Here is a 19607-nt window from a genome sequence, read left to right as displayed (position 1 = left end):
GATGCTGCCAAAAAAGCTGTATGGTTGCGAAAGTTCATCAGCAAGCTCAGAGTGGCACCCTCCATTGGTGGTCCTATTCTACTGTACTATGACAGCATCGGAGCCATTGGTCAAGTGTCCCATTAGCGTATCAAGTATATTTTGCATCACTACCATCTTATCTAAAAAATTATGGATTGAGGTGACGTTGAGCCACAAAAAATTGATAGAAAGAAGAACCTAGCTGATCCATTCACTAAAGTCCCCAGTATCAAGGAGTTCAATGATCACAAGTGAAAAATGGGTATTCGATATTGTACTGATTGGCTTTAGTACAAGTGAAAGTTGTTAAAAATTATATCCTAAAGCTAATCATCAATCTGTTGACAGTTAAAATCATCATATATAAATTGTATATAAATGAGTTATTAATAAAAATTATTTGATTTTTTTATCATATTGTGTATATCTTCCTATCATGAACTCTTATATGATGAAGTCCTTAGGACTATTTTAATCGATAAAAGAAGATTTATCGTTAGTCTGTAAACTTATTCATGAATAAATAATATGCTATTACTAGGATGATAGCGATTATCAAGTATAGGTTATTGTGTGCCATATACATTGGTTGTTGTCATAACCAAAAAGTGTAGAGATACTGGTATGGCATGCAGATGAGATGTAGGAGTACGTCTTACTAAATGTGATCCAACTATGGAGTACTCTGCTGTCAAGAATAGTTCATGAAGGATATGAGTATAAGTTTCTATCCTGAGATCACTACAGTGACTTGCAAGCAGCTCATTGTGCTTTGGTGCCAGACTATCTAAATTTTTAATTCAGTGACGGAAGATTTTTGGGCACAGTCAAGTACTTGTAAAGTCGGTAGGTGAGTCAAGATGAGATTGACTGCTCTAAGTTTCAGAAGATAGTGTTACATTATGTTTCAATTTAGCAAAATCTTGGCTAGGATAGTCCTTGTGAGGAGTTACAGGATTTATGAGGTTGAGACATATTATGGATGTGTTAGAAAGCGGGTAGACTTGCATGCATAGATTTCAAAATCGATTTGAAATAGCAGCAGAAATGGATCTAGATTAAACCCTTTAACCCCACATACAATAGATCTAATCTATATCTATCTGAGCTCTGGATCTAAGGCATGCATATAATCTGAAAATAAATTAAAAAATATTGAGATCACATCTCAATACCTTGTGTTGGTCGAAATACACAGCAGCTGATGATCGTAGATCTGAAGGTTCTTGAGCCACACACATATCTGACCTCTACAGGTATCCATCGAGATCAATCTTGAACCTTTCTTCTCATTATAGATCCATCTTCTCTAAGATGAATCTCAACCTTTTGGATCTTTGATCAATATTGATCTGTATCCATGATCTCAACACTTGAACTGCAGCCTTTCTCTTTGTTCCTTGATGTAGAAAAGATTACCCAACACCTTGAGAGCATGGAAAAGTGGGATGTCTAACACTTAGGCATTGGAGAGAGAGAAGAAGGAGAGGATGGCGTGGAGATGGGGAGGGGGTTTTTATCTGAATTCTTAATTCATCATTTAAACCCTAGGAGACCATCTCTTAAATGGATCCTTTTCTTGATTTCAAATCAATCTCTAATCAAAATAAAAAGGCTAGTCCTTATCTCATAAGGTCCCTTACCTTTTAATTTGATTTTGTTCCAAAAAAATCAGGCCCAATTGAAAAGGTCCCACACCCTATTAGGCAAGTAGAGGGTCCGCCAACCTTTGGTGCCCCTTAGGATTTTTGTGCGCACAAGAGAGGGAGCATTGGCCCTCTCTCTTTCTCTCCATGCTAAAAGAAAAGAGGGGGCGCACTCCTCTTTCTCTCTACCAACTCCAAGAGGCATGTGCCTCTTGGACTTTCCAAAAATGAAAGGAGGCATGTGCTTCCTCTCCTCTTTCCAATTTAATCCACGCCCAAAAGAAAGTTTCAAGGAAAAAAAATAAGGAGATTTGTTGCCAACTAATTGGCTTGATCCAATCCTCTTGGGCCCTCAAATAGGTGCCTCTCTAAATTCAAATCAAAGTAAATCTAGATTAGGTTCAAGGCTATAGACTTGATCTAATTCTTATCCAATAAGAAATTTAAGTCCAAAGAAGAATTGGATTTAACCATATGCTGGCATGGTTCTCCTAAACTTAATAGGATTTCATCAAATCATAACCCAATTGAGACTTCACAAGTCTAATTGATTAATTCAAGATTAATTCTCTTAATATATAATCCTATAGATTTAATTCTGTCTGGCAGTGAGATATATTATGATTTCTATCACAATATTATCCAAACTTCTTTTGATGAATTGGAATAGTTCTAATTCTACCCTTTGAGGGTCATCGATCGTTAAGACGACACTGGACGAGTCTCACAATCTACCAGTGATATCTAGCAGTATGTAGTGGCAATTCAACAGAATGAAAGTATAGAACTTCTAAGTGTAGTTAACATATGATTCAGTCCTATCATGAGTTTTGACTTGACGGAGGTCATAAAAAATTCATCAAATTTCATCGTCAGTCATGTACCAGATTGGCTCGACTTGGGTTCACTTGTGAATCCCATGAAAACTCTTTTTCAATATTCATAGTTGTTTTGATCGAAGACTTTCTGAACTCAGTTTCGTAAAATGCATATGACTTTCTCTTTTCAACCAAGATTGATATATTTCATCTAGGTGCATTCTACTCCTAACAGCGAATCTGAACCTACTTTAGCCAACATACACAGCAAGGATCCGAATAATTAGAGACTAAGAGAACGTGCAGTCAAACTCAGTAGCCTTACTATGAATAGCCGATGACACCACAGGACCAAAGATCATTCACATCACTGCAGCATCGAGATAACCACTGATGAGTGAGTAGACATCCAAGTAGTTTCTCGTATTGATCATGCTCAATGCAAGTTATTCTCTAACAACCACCTGCGCTCTCATCCTAGTGTCTCCACACTGTATACTCGAGACTTATCTGTCTAAAAGAGAAGTGATTCATACACCGATCTCAAATGGATTGGTCACTCAATATCCTCCATGATGATCCTTCAATCAAAAGTATTTAGAAACTAACTATTAATAATGTATGTCTCAAATTCTCAACACCTTGAGAATATACAAAATTATCTTTGTTATTTTTTAGGATAAATCATGAACACATAAATATGATTGAAATTTAAATTATCTTTTATTAATAATAAATATTTTATAAGTATAAAGTTAAGTTCTAAAATTATAAAATATGTCAGTCAACAATTGACTTCTGGGACATATATTTAACGAACTCTCACTTGACCTAAATTCAATTGACTATACACTTAAGATCTATCTTCTCAAGGTGAGCTTTGGTCTTCTACTGGGTAAGAGACTTGGTCAGCAGGTCTGTCATGTTCTGTACGGAGTGGACTCTCTGCACCTCAATTAATTTCTTTTCAAGATACTCGCGTATGATGTGGAACCACCACTCTATATGCTTAGACTTCTGATGAGATCTGGGCTCCTTAGTAAGGGCTATGGCACCGTTATTATCTTAGTGTAGTACAATGGTATCAGATGGCATCACACCCAGCTTCGCAATAAACTTCTTGGATCAGAAGTCTTCCTTATCATCTTCAGAGGTGGTGATGTACTCGATTTTCATGGTCGAATCAGCAATGACTAGCTGCTTAGAACTCTTTTAGCTAACCAATCCACCATTTTATAGAAAAATACATCCTGATGTAGATTTTCTATCATCGACATTAGATATGAAGTCCAAATCGATGTATCCTTCCACTTTTAGCTCTGACCCCCCATCAAAGATCAAGAGCAAATCTTTAATCCTTCTCAAGTACTTAAGGATGTTCTTTATAGCAATCCAGTACTCTTCGTCTGATATCTGCTCGTGACACTCACGATAAGGACTATATCAAATCGTATACACAGCATGGCATATATGAGGCTTCCTATTATCGAAAGATAAAAAAACTTGATCATGCGTTGGATCTCCTCAGATATGTCAGGACACATCTTCTTGGAGAGATGAATGCCATACCTAAGGGGCAATAGATCTCTCTTAGAGTTTTTTATGCTGAACCTCTTCAGCACCTCCTCTATGTACATTTTCTGTAAGAGTCCTATCATTCTCTTAGATTTATCCCTATAGACTTTTACACTAAAAATATAGGAAGCTTCTCCCAGGTCTTTTATGGTAAATTTCTTTGACAACTATACTTTGACTGATGTTAGCATAGGAATATCATTTTCAATCAGAAGGATGTCATCCATATACAATATGACACTACAAGAAATAGCTAAAATTGCAACAAAAATTAGAAACAAAATTTTTTTGTTTCTAATCTGTAATGGATCTGAAATGGAAAAGAAACAAAATTTGTTAAAAGATATTAGAAATGGTTTAGAAACAGATTTGTAACAAAATTTAGAAACAAAAAACTTTTCATTTCTAAATTAAGTGCTAATATTTGGTGGAAAATTTTGAAACAAATTAGAAATAGAATTGCAACAAAAATTAGAAATAAAAAATTTCTATTGCTAAATTTAGAAATGGATAATAATTCTATTTCTAATTCTGAAATTGACAAAGTTTTCATTTTAAATTTAGAAATCGAAGTACCAACCATTACTAAATTTAGAAATGAAACCATCGGCAATTACTAAATTAGGAATAGAAATTTTTTTTGTTGCTGATTTTAGCAATAGATAGTGCTTCCATTTCTGTTTTAGTAATAGAAAAACCATCAGTTTCTAAATTTAGAAACGGATCAAAATTTTGTTGCTAATGTTAGCAGCAGAAAAGTTTTTGTTTCTAATTTTTGAAACAGAATGAGATTTTATTTCTAATTTATCAATGGATAGTTAATATCCATTTCTAATATTAATAATAAAAAAAATTTTATTTGTAATATATTTCAAGATTAAAAATTATTTTAATATTATTTTATATTTATAATAAATTAAAATAAAATCTTTAAGGATTACATAAATTAACTTAATATATTATTAATTAGTAGATGTATAACCAATTCAATTATTTTAACTATTAAAATATTTGATGATCATCTTTCAATTATTCTCATATCGATAATTTTACCTAGCTAGCTCATGTCTTTCTCTCTCATTCTCCCCAACTTACAGAGCAGCCACTGCCCCTAGCACCTCCTTCAACCTTAAAATTAGCCACCATGTCTGGCTCTAACCTAACCACATTCTAACTACTCCATCAAGAAATAATTGCTCCATCAAGAAATATCCTTATACGATTATGCAAGTAAATAACTGCTTAATCAAGAAATTCATCAATGTATCCATCAAAATTAAGTTAGCAATTTTTTTATTTACACCAAAATATAGAAATGGATTGAATTTTTTATTTTTTAAATTAGACATGAAATGATATTTTCGTTTCTATTTTAGCAACAAAATTATTTTTATTTCTAATTTAGAAATAGAATCATAATTTCATTGCAAAATTAGAAATGAAAACATATTCCATTTCTAAGATTTGAAATGGCACTTTGGTTTCATTTATAAAATTTGAAACAAAATTTTTATTCTATTTTTAAAATTTACAACAAATTATATTTTCTATTGCAACTGTAGAAATAGAATAACTTTCTATTTATAAATTTTGAAACAGAATTTATTTCTATTTCTATTTCCTTCATAAATATTGTGAATATCTCTCTTATTTTCTTAATTTATAAATATACACCTAAAAATAAAATGAGATAGGAAAGGTTCATGATTGAGTGAATAGAGAATTTTTGTCTAAATTTTATAAAATTTTAATATACATCATGAACAAAAATATCAAAAGCTAAAAATAATTTAATTTTAATTTTTTAGAAATTCTATATTATTGTTCTAAAATATCTTTGCCATCAAGAAATTAATTAGTACAACTATTTAGGCTAAGATAATATATAATTTTTCTATGACAAAATTGAGCATAACTAATAATTAAAAATTCTGTATCCAACCTGTACCCATCTCAAGTCGGTGTTGGATAGTGAGTCTGACCATCTCCCTTGACCTGAGTCTTATATATGTGCTATGACTGATAGTCATGGGTCCTACTATGCGGTCAGTGGGTTGTCAAGGGGGACAGCGCCCCATGCTGGGGGGCTTAGGGGGGTGGAACCCCACTGAAAAAATGATAGAGGGTACATGCTATGGACGGCTATGATTTTCTTTTGTTGTCCCATTAGAATAGAAATAAGGTTTGAATAATGATTGAAGTCCTATTAAGTTAAGATGTAGTTAGCTTTTTTTGATCTAGACTTGACTCAGACTCGATTCAAATCCAAAATTTTTAAGTTGGGGCCTGGTTAGATATAGATTGACCCAACACAAATGATCTATTAAATCAAAAATTTTAATTATAGACCTAATCCAATCTTCTATTAGGTTGGATTTGAATCCAACATTAGGATTTGATCAAGAAATAGGTTACTCATGACTAGATCTAATCATTGGACTTAAAATCTTCCATCTAAAAATTCTTCTCATTGAGAAATTTTTGCATGCACCTGGTTCAAGTGGACCAAGGCAAATCCTAGAGCACATGCATGGTGGAGAATGCACAATCAGGAATTGGTGAAATACAAGGGGTGGTGTGGCGTGTTATCCACCATGGGATGGACCATCAAAATTAAGCCTTCCCACCGCCTAAGCAAATAAAACATCCAACCCCGCGTGTCTTCTCGCATACCATGATAGGTTACATCTTCTCACCTTCTTCTGCTTTTCTTTTGGGCGATGGTGTTTAGGGTTAGAGATTGGCTGATTGGGATGACAATGTTCGATGAGGTGAGTGGCATCAAAGCAATGGAGGAGGAGAGAAACAGTGGCACCGATGTCGAGACAACACCTATTGGAAAATATGTCCCAAAAAGCCAATCGTCAAGCTGTTGACGGTTGAGCAACCAAGTATTGTAATTGATTTGTTAATAAATAAAATATATTTGGCATCTTCATCATAAGCTTTCATTTTCTAATGAACTCCGTTGTTATGATGAAGTCCTTAGGACTATTTAAGTTCGATAAAGAGAGGATTTATCGATTAGTCCTTAAAACTGTTCACGATCAAATGATAGGCTGTTAATAAGGATGATAGCTTCTATCGAGCATAGGTCGCTGTAGGCCATATGGATTGGTTGTCCTCTTAACCAAAGAGTATGGAGACACTGGTATGGCATACAGGTGAGATGTAAGGGTACATCATCATTGAACGTGACCAACTCCAGAGTATTCTGCTGTCGAGAATGTCTCTGATGGGATATAGGTATAAGTGTCCCTTAGACCTGAGATCGCCTCAGTGACTTGCAAGCAACTCACTGTACTTTGGTACTGGACTAACTGAATTTTTAATTCAGGGACGGAAGGCTTCTGGGCACAGTCAAGTACTTGCAAAGTCAGAGTGTGATCGAGATGGGATTGACCACTCCAAGAGTTGGACAAGAATGAGTCGCTGTATTTCAATTTTGCAAAACCTTGGCCAGGGTAATCCATCAGATGGATTTGATATTTTAAAATACAATGTGGACAACCTAATCAGAGTTGACAGTTGAACTCTGGGGTGTCTTATAATCATTTTGGTCAAGGGGATGAATTATATGAAAACTATATCCACATGGGTTCTAAGGATGTTGTTCTACACATTCGACCTATCCGGTCATCGGGTACCATTGCTAGATGGTCACTTCGATTGGTACAAAAATTTATTCTTGTACTACCGACTTAGGTTCGGACCTATGAGGTCACACACATTAGAGTTCATGATCTGATCGGATGGTTGATCAACGATTGAGAATCGTTCTAGGGTTAAATGATCAATACGATTGACATTTAACCCAGTGCAAGTGTTGCAGGAGGATCGATTAGCAATTTGATTGCTAATTGGCTTAATTTGATTAAGCCAATGGGCTGAGATTAAGTTTAATTAAATATAATTTAATTAAATTTGGTTTGGGCTTCATTGGATCAAGTCCAATTGGTTTATTGGATAAGCCAAGTGCAAGGAAAAACTAGTCCTAGTTCAACTAGGACTTGGGTCAATCTAATTTCTAATTTGATTAGAAAATTAAATCAGATTTAAATCTAATTTAATCTGATTAAATTAGATTCTTAATTGGGTTATTACCTATTTTAATTAGGTTGATCTAATTTTGGTTTGATTTGGTTTGGAAAACCAAATTAAAACAAGTCATAAGATAGAATCCTAGTAAGACTAGGATTCCACCTTGCGCCACATAAGCCTTCCCCACGCCCTCTCTCTTATTCAACGCCAATCTCCACTTATTTTGTATGACAAAAGCCCTCTCCCAGGTCTCTCCCACGTTCACAAAAGGTTTCCTCTCTTCTTTCTTACATGGAAGGTGGTTTGGATCAAATCAAAAAGGAATAAGTTTGGATTTCGAATTCTATGAGATAGAGTTTTAGAAATCCAAAACTCTTTCAATTTTGCACCGAATTTATCCAAATTTTTTTTTAGAATTTTCATAGATTTTAGGGTACATATTGTGTACCCTTTTCTGATGATTCATGCATGAAAATATGGAGGAGGTGCTCAAGAGTTGGGCTCCCCTTAACTTGCCATGTTTGGATAAGCCTTGACTAGGTATTTGACCTAGACAAGGACTCTATCATATCTCTCTGTATAAAATAAGTTTCTTTATGAAATTTTAGGAGAAGATAAAGACTTGAGAGATCTTTGAGCCATCCAAAAATTAGAGAGAAATACCTTTGTTTCATGGAGATATAAAAGATGCAAGTTAGGGTGTCTAGATAGAAAAACGTGAAGAAGAAGAGGGTCTTCTTCTAGGGTTTTTTATTTTCATATCTTTCCTCCCTCTATCTTGAGTTTCCTGAGAGTGCTCAGATTTGAAACTTCTCCTTTTACTTTCCATCTTTGGAAGAGTTCAAATCAAGAAGAAGGAGGCACCTGATCAACCATCAAAGAAGGATCAGCGCAGTACTAGCATACTGTGCTGATTTCCTAAAGTAGGACTTCTGATCGAGATTCGTGGGCTCGTGTGGATGACTCCTAGAGGCCGGATGCATGTGCAGCTTGCAACATCATCCTTAAGCTCGGATCAGTGAGGTTAGAGCATCTAACTTGCAAGGTAATAGATCTGATCTATTATTTAATACATACATTAGATGTGGTATAGAAACATGTTGATATGATCAACATGTAGTTCATGCTATATTTATATATTTTAATTTTTGATTTAATACTATATAATAATCATGAATAGGATCTTAGATCTATAGATTTTTTGATTTTAGAAAATAAATTTTGATTTATTTTAGTCTTCCGCTGTATGATCTTGAAAAAGTTTCAAGATCTAACCCTGAAACCCTAGATCTGGTTCCTACAATTGGTATCAGAACCTAAGTTCTTTATTATATGATTATTTATACATACTTAGATTATTTTTTAGATTAGATCTAATTTATAATCTGATTATTAAATCTGAAATTAAAATTTTAGATCAATCACAAACTGCAAGGTTGTCCTGTTGTAAGGTTTACCCCTTACAGTGCAAAGGTTGTCCTAGTTTGTGTAGATCTATCTTTAATCATAAATTTGTTAGATAAGATCTAGATTAAATTTATGATTTATTAGATTTAAAAGATATTTAAATCTGAAATAAAATCTCTTTGTTAATAATTTTTGTGCAAAGAAATTGTTTAAAGTTGAAATTGTTTCAATTACATGAACCTGTTTAGATTAGATCTAAACTAGTTTCATGTTTATTTCACTTGTATCTTGATTATGAATCAAACATGCAATATGGTTGGTAGAATCATATTGTAAAATTATTTTACAAATATGAAAATTATTTTTTGAAAAGTCGAACCCAACCCTCAGCCCAAAACTTAATTAAGAATTAAGAAGTTGTTTGATTAGGTTCTAGGATTGTGAATTGAAGAACCTAAGACACAAATCATAACACATTGGGTTAATGGGTTAGTGGGAATTCGGTCCATTAATTGGGTTAGACCTATGGTTAGATTAAAGATGGACTTAATTAGAGAATTGACTAAATCTAATCAATTGTTGTCTTAGATTAGGTCAAGGATTCTCTAGATCAATTACAATAGTTATAGTTGGTCAAGTCCATGTCTTTAACGAGAACCAAATGGACTTGATTCTTGGCTAAGCGGTCTAGCACGAACTGTTAGGTTGATCTAATCGAAACTAATTAAACCAGTTGGTGTCTAAGGTAAACCAGACCGGTGGTTTTTAATTGGGAGCCCGCTTATCTGGCCATTTCTGATGGTGTCTAAGGCAAGCTTTGGAAGACCCTCCCACTGATCGAACTTACTTGGCCTCTTGGTAAAATTATGTTTTGATCGGATCACTTGACTATTCGAGCTGACCCATGTCAGCTAGGTAAATCAGTGTGACTGATTTAGGTGCTCCTAGACCAGCCCTTTTAATGGTCTCCCTTAAGCTGACTTGGTGAAGCCAGTGGGAGGATCATGATAAGCTGGTTCATCTGACCTCATCCTCTAAATTATTTAAATCTTCTAAAATTATTAGGTCCTTAAAATGATAAAGTTATGGAGATAACTGAGTCATAGCCTCCCATTAAGGTGTTTGATAATGAGTCCATTAACTCAATAATCATTGCAGACCCAAAGGCCTGGTGCTTGTTGACTAATGAAATTATCACTCATCATATGTTGACTTGGAAGTGTCTCTCTAATGGTGGTTAGGTGAGCCAACCAAAGTTGGACTTAATCATTCGTTGGTTAGATACACCAAGTATGATCATGTTAATGGTTGGACCTAACCGGATTCTTACAGTGGAGGCCAAAGCCTACTGATTAGGTTTCTGGGGCAAAAATTAAAATTACTAGAAATTATTTAGAGAAATAATTGGTTATGAACCTACCCTTAGATGTACATGGTTGGCCAACCAAAGTTGGGCTTGTGTGCAGTCTAAGTGGATTATAGTACCCATTAAGGAATTAGGATAATTCCTCGAATTGGAGGTAGAGGCTACCAATTCGAATAAAATAGTAGAAGAAACCTTTTGATTAAAGTCCAAATCTTTAGGTTTAATGAATCAATTACTAATTAGGTTATGGTTCTCCTTTGTGCAAATATGGCCACTTCCCTATCACTCCGATCATTGTTAGACAATGATAAGTTGGTGGGACCCAACTTTGGTAGCTGGTACTAAAAGTTGAAGATAGTCCTGGAGCATGAATGGATCCTATATGTGATAATGGATCCTGCACCTGAGGAGCCAGCTGCCAATGCACGTGGAACAGTCAGAGACACTTACCAGAAGTGGCTCAGTGATCGGACCATGGTGCGCTATATCATGCTGGCTGTCATGAGCGACGAGTTCAGTCGCAGATTCGAGACGGCTCAGCCAAAGGACATGCTTCAAGTGTTGGAGGATGCCTTTGGCACACCCGATGATGTAGAGAGGCACAAGACTAGTTGTGCCATCTTCAATGCCAAAATGTGGGATGGTGCCTCAGTCACTGATCATGTATTGTACATGATCGAGCTGATGGAACGATTGAGCAAGCTCGGCTTTCCCTTGCATGAGTAGCTTGGGAAAGATGCATGATTTATGTCACAAATTGACATAAAAAGTATCAATTAATATTTAAATTATCTAACTTTATTAGAAAATTGATACTTGTTATTATATTTTGCAGAAGAAGAGGTCATCAATAGAAAGAACAAGGAAAGAGGATTCCAACGGCATAAATTTTATGCAAAACGGAGTTAAATTGACCCAGAAATTGAAGAATGAAGAAAGAAGACTCAATTGGGTCAAACCCGAGTCAAATCAGGTCAAAATTGATCAAAAATCAACTGATTTGGTGATCTGGTTAGCCGCCTGGTCCACAGCAACAGGCGCCTGGACCATGGATCCATCGGCGCACCATAAACCAGCCAATCAGTGAGTCTCGGCTCACCGCAATGCATCGCGAGCTCGATCCACACGCGCGGTCTAGGGCTCATAAGGAGAGAGAAGAAGATCCGAAGGGCAACCTGGTAACTTCACATCACTCGATGGTCCGATCTTCTCTGATCAAGATCCAACGCTCCACATTTTTGCACCATCAGACGGCCACCATCGCAGCTGGTCAAGATCCAACCATAATCAAGGCAATTGCAAGAATCAATAAACACTAGGACAACACGGGATCCTTCTGCAGCGCGATCCAACGGACGAAATCTTCCGACGCCTTGATCGGACGATCCGCGATGCATCCGACCTGATCCCATCTCTGCAGCGTGATCCAACGACAGCGCTTCACCCAGATCATGATCCGACGGTCCAGAATTGCTCCCGGCTTGATTTATTAGATGAATTGGGTCCTTTAGATGAAGATCGGATGGCTGAAACAATTTCTAGGGTTTCTTGATGGATTTAAGTGCTTTTTGAGCGAGATTTGAGCCCCTAAACCCTCCTAACAGCCCTCTAAAATCTCTTAGTCCCACATCTAAAGTTTTGAAAACCTTATAACCCCCAAATGCCTATAAAAAGCCCCCAAAGGCCCTTGTTTTTATGGATTCTTTCCTTCCGATCAAGCTTGTAACCCTAGATAGTGGGGTTTTTAGCTTTCTTCTCAAGTCTCGAGCTTTGAGGTTTTTGTAATAAATTTTTTTTTATATAAAATTTTATTTTTATGTAATTTTATCTCTTTACATTATGCAATTTATTTTTCTTGCAATTAGGATAGTTTAATTTATGCAATTTAATTTTATGCAATTAGGTTAGTTTAAATTATGCAGTTTAAATTTATGCAATTAGGATAGTTTAATTTATGAAATTAGGGTAGTTTATTTTTCTGCATTTAAATTTTGCAAGTAGATTTAGATCATGTCTAGCTAAGCATCCCTTCTAGGGTTTGCGATGAAGCTAGATCATGAGTAGGGGTTTTACATATGGTTCTTTCTTTTTCTTAGGGTTTCTTTTTCTTCCTCTTTTGCCAAGAATTTTTGATGAACTACAGTTGGGTCAGAGTTCCTTCATAGTTCATGCTTGATTCAGTGCATAGGAGGAGAAAACCCTAAGGGATCCTAGTTACTACTATCCTGTAAAGAATCTTGATGGGTTATCATTGGGCCTTAGTCCCTTCATAATCTATGCTTAGGAAAGACAAGAGGAGTAGTCGTTAGGATCAATAAGAAAAATTCTAGGTAGAATTCTCTAATCTAGATCTAGTGGATTCAAAAATCCTAGATCCTTAGTCTTATTGTCTTTAGCAAACAACTTTCGATTTTCGATTTTCGTTAAAGCTCGCTTGAGCACAGATTTGAAAATTATTTTTAAACCAAGTCTCTGTGGGATCGACCCGTACTCGCTGATCGTGCTACTCTGCACACTGTGCGCTTACAATTTTATTTACAAATTTTAAGATTTGCACATCAAGTTTTTGGCACCGTTGCCAGGGATTTGGCATTTTAAATTATTTTCAAATATTTGTTCTTCGTGCTTTATAACTCTCTTTCTTTTTCCTTTAGGTTTCTAGATTTAGTTGGTGATTGCTGGAAAACTCAGGTACATTTCTAATTTTTCTTTTATTATTTTTAGTTAATTACTTTTCCTTTTAGACCTAATCATTTGAATTTACTTAATCACAAAAAAAAAATAAAAAATAAAAAAATAAAAATAAAACAAAACAAAAGACATTTCATAATCGTGAAGTAAAATATCAAAATAAAAAAAAATTCTAAATTAAAATCTTTTACATTCTTGGTCATCTTGTTTATTTGCATTTGCATTTTCATAATTAATCTAAGGGCATCAACCCATTAACAAGATAAGGTGGAGATTTCATTACCCTTCCTTAGCCTAAAAACCATCTCCATCATATTGCATTACCTAGACCTTTAATCTTAAAATCAATTAGACGTCAACCTTAAGGAATTCGAGTTCAATAGGACAAGGAACCCTAAGAGTTCTACCAAGTTTGAGTTGTTTGATTAGTTGGTGTCTAGGCAAGTCCCTGAGGGGGGTTTGTTAAATTGGTTCAGTTCCTGGCCTGGCCAACTCGTTTGGTGTCTAGAAAGGCAATGATGAGTGAACCTCCCACCTCTTATACTTACCTGGCTAACTAGTTGATCAATCTCCACTTGGAAGGCTTGAAGGGTCATCTTGGAACAGTTAGGAGCTGTCTAGATTTAGGTTAACCCTAGGATAGATTGAGTTTAATTTATTGTTTCACTTGTTTGAAAAATAAAAAAAAAATTATTAAAATTTAAATTAATTTGGTTACTTTTCTTTAGATTTAGGACTCCTTAGGATCTTTTCTTTAGAACTTTTTCTCTTTTCTTTCTTTTTCTTATACATAAAAATTTTATAAAAAAAAATTGTATAAACATCGAGAACCGTACATCTTGTGTGTGGAGAAGAGTGTCAGGTCGTCTAGTTAGAATTGAGTCAATTCCTGTTGTTCCAATGGCTGAACCAATCCAACCCATGACCCTTAAGGATTTGTGTTATCCAGTTGGCTCCATCCAACCATCTTGTATCAGGTTGCCACAACCCACAGCTAACAATTTTGAAATCAAACCTCAAATCATAAATATGCTTTCAAAATTCACAGGATTAGAGGATGCTTATATATTTATTAGAGAATTTGAGGAGGTATGTGTAACCATGAAACTGCAATTAACAGAAGATGAGGTCAAACTTAGATTAATCAACTTTGCCCTTAAGGATAATGCTAAGAAGTGGCTTTATAGTCTGCCAAACCATTCTGTCACTACCTGGGAGGGCTTTGTGAGAATATTTTTGAAAAAGTATTTCTCCCATCATAAAACAGCTAGGATTAGGAATGAAATAAATCAATTTTACCAACTAGCTGGTGAATTATTTTGAAAATACTTTGATCGTTTCAAGAATCTTTTGACCCAATGCCCATACCATGGAATAGAAACTTGGAGACTATGCCAGATCATCTATGAGGAATTAGATTCAAACTCAAGAACCATGCTAGAGTCCATGTACCAAGGCCAATTTATGGACAAAGAAACTACTGAAGCTTGGCAATTCTTAGAAGACCTAGCCGAGAAAAATTTACAGTGGGAAACAACTAGGAAACCTGATAAAGCTACACCTTCAAGAGGAGGAATGCATCAAATTCAACCAACCCTAGCATCAAAGGCCAAGATTGCAACCTTAACACGTAGATTGGAAGCCTTAGAATTATAGAGACCAGCCAATGTAAATCAAATATCTGCACCCATGTGTAAAGGGTGCAATGCACTAGACCATGTCTTAGAAGAATGTTCCTACTCGAATGAGTGTGCATAGGTGAATGCCACCTATCAAGGACCATTGAACAATCCTTATGCACCCACATATAACCCAGGTTGGAGGAATCACCCGAATTTCTCATGGTCCCAGAATCCTAATGTAGGCAATCCAAATTTCAATCAGCAAAATCTAAGGTCCAACCCAGTGATGAACAACCCGCCAGGCTTCCATGATAATGACAAGAAAATTACCTCTTTAGAGAAAAGCCTAGAAGCCATGATGAAGACACATACCAGCTTTATGCAAACCACGGGTCAATTCATAAATAATAACACCCAAGCTATAGCCCGTCTGGAAATGCAAGTAAGTCAGCTGGCTTCGACCATTAGTGAACGAGAACATGGTAGGTTACCTAGCCAACCTGAGCCAAATCCTAGGAACCAAAATGGTCCACGACCCCAACAAGGAAACCAAGTTAATGGTGTAAATGCCATTCATACCTTAAGATCGAGAAAACAAATAGACAATAAGGTAGTTGCACTTGATGATATAGAGGACTCATCTGTCGAGTCACCTTTTAAAACTACTACCTTTCAACCTCAAGCACCAGAAACTGAAAATTCACCTAGTCCAGTACTTAAAAGTCCTAGAGCTCCTTTTCCAAACAGACTGAAATCTAATAAATCTGAATATTTAGACAAAATTTTAGAGGTATTTAAACAAGTCCAAGTTAATATTCCTCTTTTAGATATAATCCATTAGGTTCCAACTTATGCCAAATTTTTAAAAGATCTTTGCACTAGGAAAAGGACCACTAATGTACCAAAGAAAGTATTTTTAGCTGCAAGTGTCAGTTCATACCTATCTAGTCATGTGCCAATTAAATATAAGGATCCTGGAGCTCTAACAATTTCTTGTGTTATTGGAGAAACCAATATAAAAAAGGCCTTGCTAGATCTAAGAGCTAGTGTGAATATCCTTCCATATTCGGTGTATGAGCAACTAGGATTAGAAAAACTTCAACCTACTGGGATCACATTACAGTTAGCCGATAGATCTCTCAGGATCCCTAAGGGAATGGTCGAGGATGTTCTGATAAAGGTTGAAAATTTTATTTTTCCTGTAGATTTTATTATTTTAGAGATTGAGCCAGTTGCGAATCCTAAAGGACATATACCTATCATTTTAGGAAGACCATTCTTAGCTACGGCCAATGCTGAAATCAATTGTCGAAATGGTCTAATGAAGTTATCCTTTGGGAATATGACCATTGAGCTTAATGTTTTTAACTTAGAACAGGAATCCTCTTCTCATGCTGATGTCAATGTAGTCCAAGATGGTATTTATGAATCCATTGACATTAGTGATGATGAAGTCGACCTAGAGTCTAACCTCTGGTTAATCCATGAGTCTGAGGATGTCAATGAAATACTTAAAGAAAATCAGATTAATCAGGAATCGATACTTCCTACTGAACCAATCATTGAGATGGTGAAATCATCACCTAAACCATCGATAGAGGAAGCACCCATTTTAGAACTGAAACCCCTCCCAGAACATCTCAAGTATGCATATCTAGGACCCAAAGAAACTTTTCTGTAATTATTGCATCAGACCTAGATCCCAAGCAAGAGGAGGAGTTAGTGTCAGTTCTAAAAGCAAATCAAGAAGCAATAGGTTGGACCATAGCAGATATCAAAAGAATAAGCCCTTCTATAGTTCAACATAGAATATACTTAGAGGAAGAGGCTAAACCAACAAGAGAAGCCCAAAGAAGGCTTAATCCAGCTATGAAGGATGTAGTTAAAAAGGAGATTCTGAAACTCCTAGATAGTGGAATAATTTATCCTATTTCTGATAGCTCTTGGGTAAGCCCAGTTCAAGTAGTACCCAAGAAATCTGGGGTAACAGTGGTCCAAAATGATGCAAATGAACTTATCCCAACTAGGACCCAAACAGGATGGAGGGTCTGTATAGACTATAGAAAGTTGAATGCTGCGACAAGGAAAGATCACTTTCCTTTGCCATTTATTGATCAAATGTTGGAAAGACTAGCCGGACAAGAGTTTTAGTATTTCTTGATGGATACTCCGGTTACAACCAGATCCCCATAGCCGCTGAAGATCAAGAAAAGACTACATTCACCTGTCCATTTGGTACTTTTGCCTATAGATGAATGCCCTTTGGACTATGTAATGCACCGGCAACCTTTCAGAGATGCATGATCAGCATGTTTTCAGATATGATAGAACGATTTCTAAAAATTTTTATGGATGACTTTTCTGTTTTTGGCCTAACCTTCTCTGAGTGTCTGAATCACCTGCAATTAGTTCTAGAACGATGTAAGGAGAAGCACTTAGTTCTCAACTGGGAAAAGTGTCAGTTTATGGTCAAACAGGGAATAGTTCTTGGCCATGTCATTTCTTAAAAGGGGATTGAAGTGGACAAGGCCAAAATAGATCTAATTGCAAGTCTTCCGCCACCTAAATCTATGAAAGAAATACGTTCATTTTTAGGTCATGCTGGATTCTATAGAAGGTTTATTGTCAACTTTAGCAAAGTAGCACGTCCACTGACTAATCTTTGGCAAAGGATACCAAATTTGAATTTACTCATGAGTGCTTGGAATCTTTTGAATTTCTAAAAAAAGCACTTGTATCAACTCCAATCATTCATCCTCCTGTCTGGTCTGAACCATTTGAATTAATGTGTGATGCGTCCGATCATGTTGTGGGCGCAATCTTAGGTCAACGGATAAATAAGCTGCCTAGAGTGATATATTATGCAAGTAAAACCTTAAATGATGCGCAGCTTAACTACACCACAACTGAGAAGGAGTTCCTTGCCGTTGTCTTTGCTTTAGAGAAATTTAGATCTTATTTGGTTGGGACCCACACCATTGTTTACATCGATCACTCAGCCATTAGACATCTCCTAGCAAAGAAGGATGCCAAGGCATGCTTAATCAGATAGATTTTGCTCCTTCAAGAATTTGACCTAGAAATTAGGGACAAGAAAGGCACTGAGAACGTTGTAGCAGATCATTTGTCCCAAATTTCAGTCACACCATCTAGTGAACCACCCATCAATGAATCTTTCCCAGATGAGCAACTCATGTCTGTGTCTACTGAACCTTGGTTTGCTGATATTGTAAATTATTTAGCCATAGGTAAGATACCTTCTCATTGGACTAAGCAGGATAATATAAATTCTTTGCCCAAGTGAAGTATTTCATTTGGGATGATCCTTATCTTTTAAACAATGTCCTGATCAAATTATTAGAAGGTATATCCCAGATAACGAAGTCATGATATTTTATCTTTTGTCATGATCAAGCATGTGGGGTCACTTCACGTCTAAGAAAACTGCTGCTAAGGTTCTCCAATGTGGTTTTTATTGGCCCAATTTGTTTAAGGATGCTCATGAATATTATAAAAGTTATGCTCAATGTCAGAAAATGGGTCGAATCACCAAGCGACACATGGTGCCACTCAACCCAATCTTGGTAGTTGAAGTTTTTGATGTTTAGGAGATCGATTTCATGGGACCATTTTTAATTCCTTTGGAAATGAATATATTCTAGTAGCAGTTGATTATGTTTCAAAATGGGTAGAAGCAATTGCATGTAGAACACCCGATAGCAAAATGGTCATTAAGTTTCTTAAAGAAATATTCTCTCCCGTTTCGGTTTCCTAGGCAATCATTAGTGATCGGGGAACCATTTTTGTAACGACCTTTGCAACATTGATGAAAAAGTATAATGTCACCCACAATTGGCCACACATATCATCTTCAAACTAGTAGGCAAGTTGAAGTGTCAAACCGACAAATCAACAGATCCTGGAAAAAACTGTTAGTGCAATAGAAAGGATTGGTCTTTGAAATTAATTGATGCACTTTGGGCATACCGAACCACTTTCAAGACCAATCTAGGAATGTCTCCTTATAGGATTGTGTTTGGTAAACCATGTCACTTGCCTATTGAGATAGAACACAAAGCCATGTGGGCATCAACAACTAAATACAAATTTGAACAATGCTGGAAACCATAGGAAGCTTCAGTTGAATGAATTAGAAGAACTTAGAAATGAAGCCTATGAAAATGCAGGATATACAAGGAACGAACCAAAGATTTCATGATCAATCATTATGAAAAAAACTTTCAATATCGGATAAAAGGTGCTCTTATATAACTCTAGATTACATCTGTTTCCAGGAAGCTTAGGTCTAGATGGACAGGACCATTTTTAGTAAAGGAAGTCTTTTCACACGGAGCTGTTGAGATAGAAAACCCAAGTAATGGTGTTATCTTTAAAGTTAATGGTCAACGATTAAAACCAA

General features: G+C 35.8%; 1 non-coding gene and 1 pseudogene across 1 annotated transcript; one reads left to right on the top strand and one right to left on the bottom strand.

Annotated features, from left to right (window-relative positions):
* Window positions 1-14834: 14834 nt before the first annotated feature.
* LOC140853541 (small nucleolar RNA R71) lies at window positions 14835-14941 on the bottom strand. The gene has a single exon (XR_012136611.1). It is a non-coding gene; the product is annotated as a small nucleolar RNA R71 (small nucleolar RNA).
* A 682-nt stretch (window positions 14942-15623) lies between these two features.
* On the top strand, window positions 15624-17060 carry LOC140853133 (uncharacterized; annotated as a pseudogene).
* Window positions 17061-19607: the final 2547 nt, after the last annotated feature.

The sequence above is a fragment of the Elaeis guineensis genome, chromosome 13, assembly GCF_000442705.2.
Source record: "Elaeis guineensis isolate ETL-2024a chromosome 13, EG11, whole genome shotgun sequence".
NCBI classification, from domain to species: domain Eukaryota; kingdom Viridiplantae; phylum Streptophyta; class Magnoliopsida; order Arecales; family Arecaceae; genus Elaeis; species Elaeis guineensis.
The sequence above is the reverse complement of the archived record's forward strand: the minus strand, read 5'-3'. Positions and strand labels throughout refer to the sequence as shown.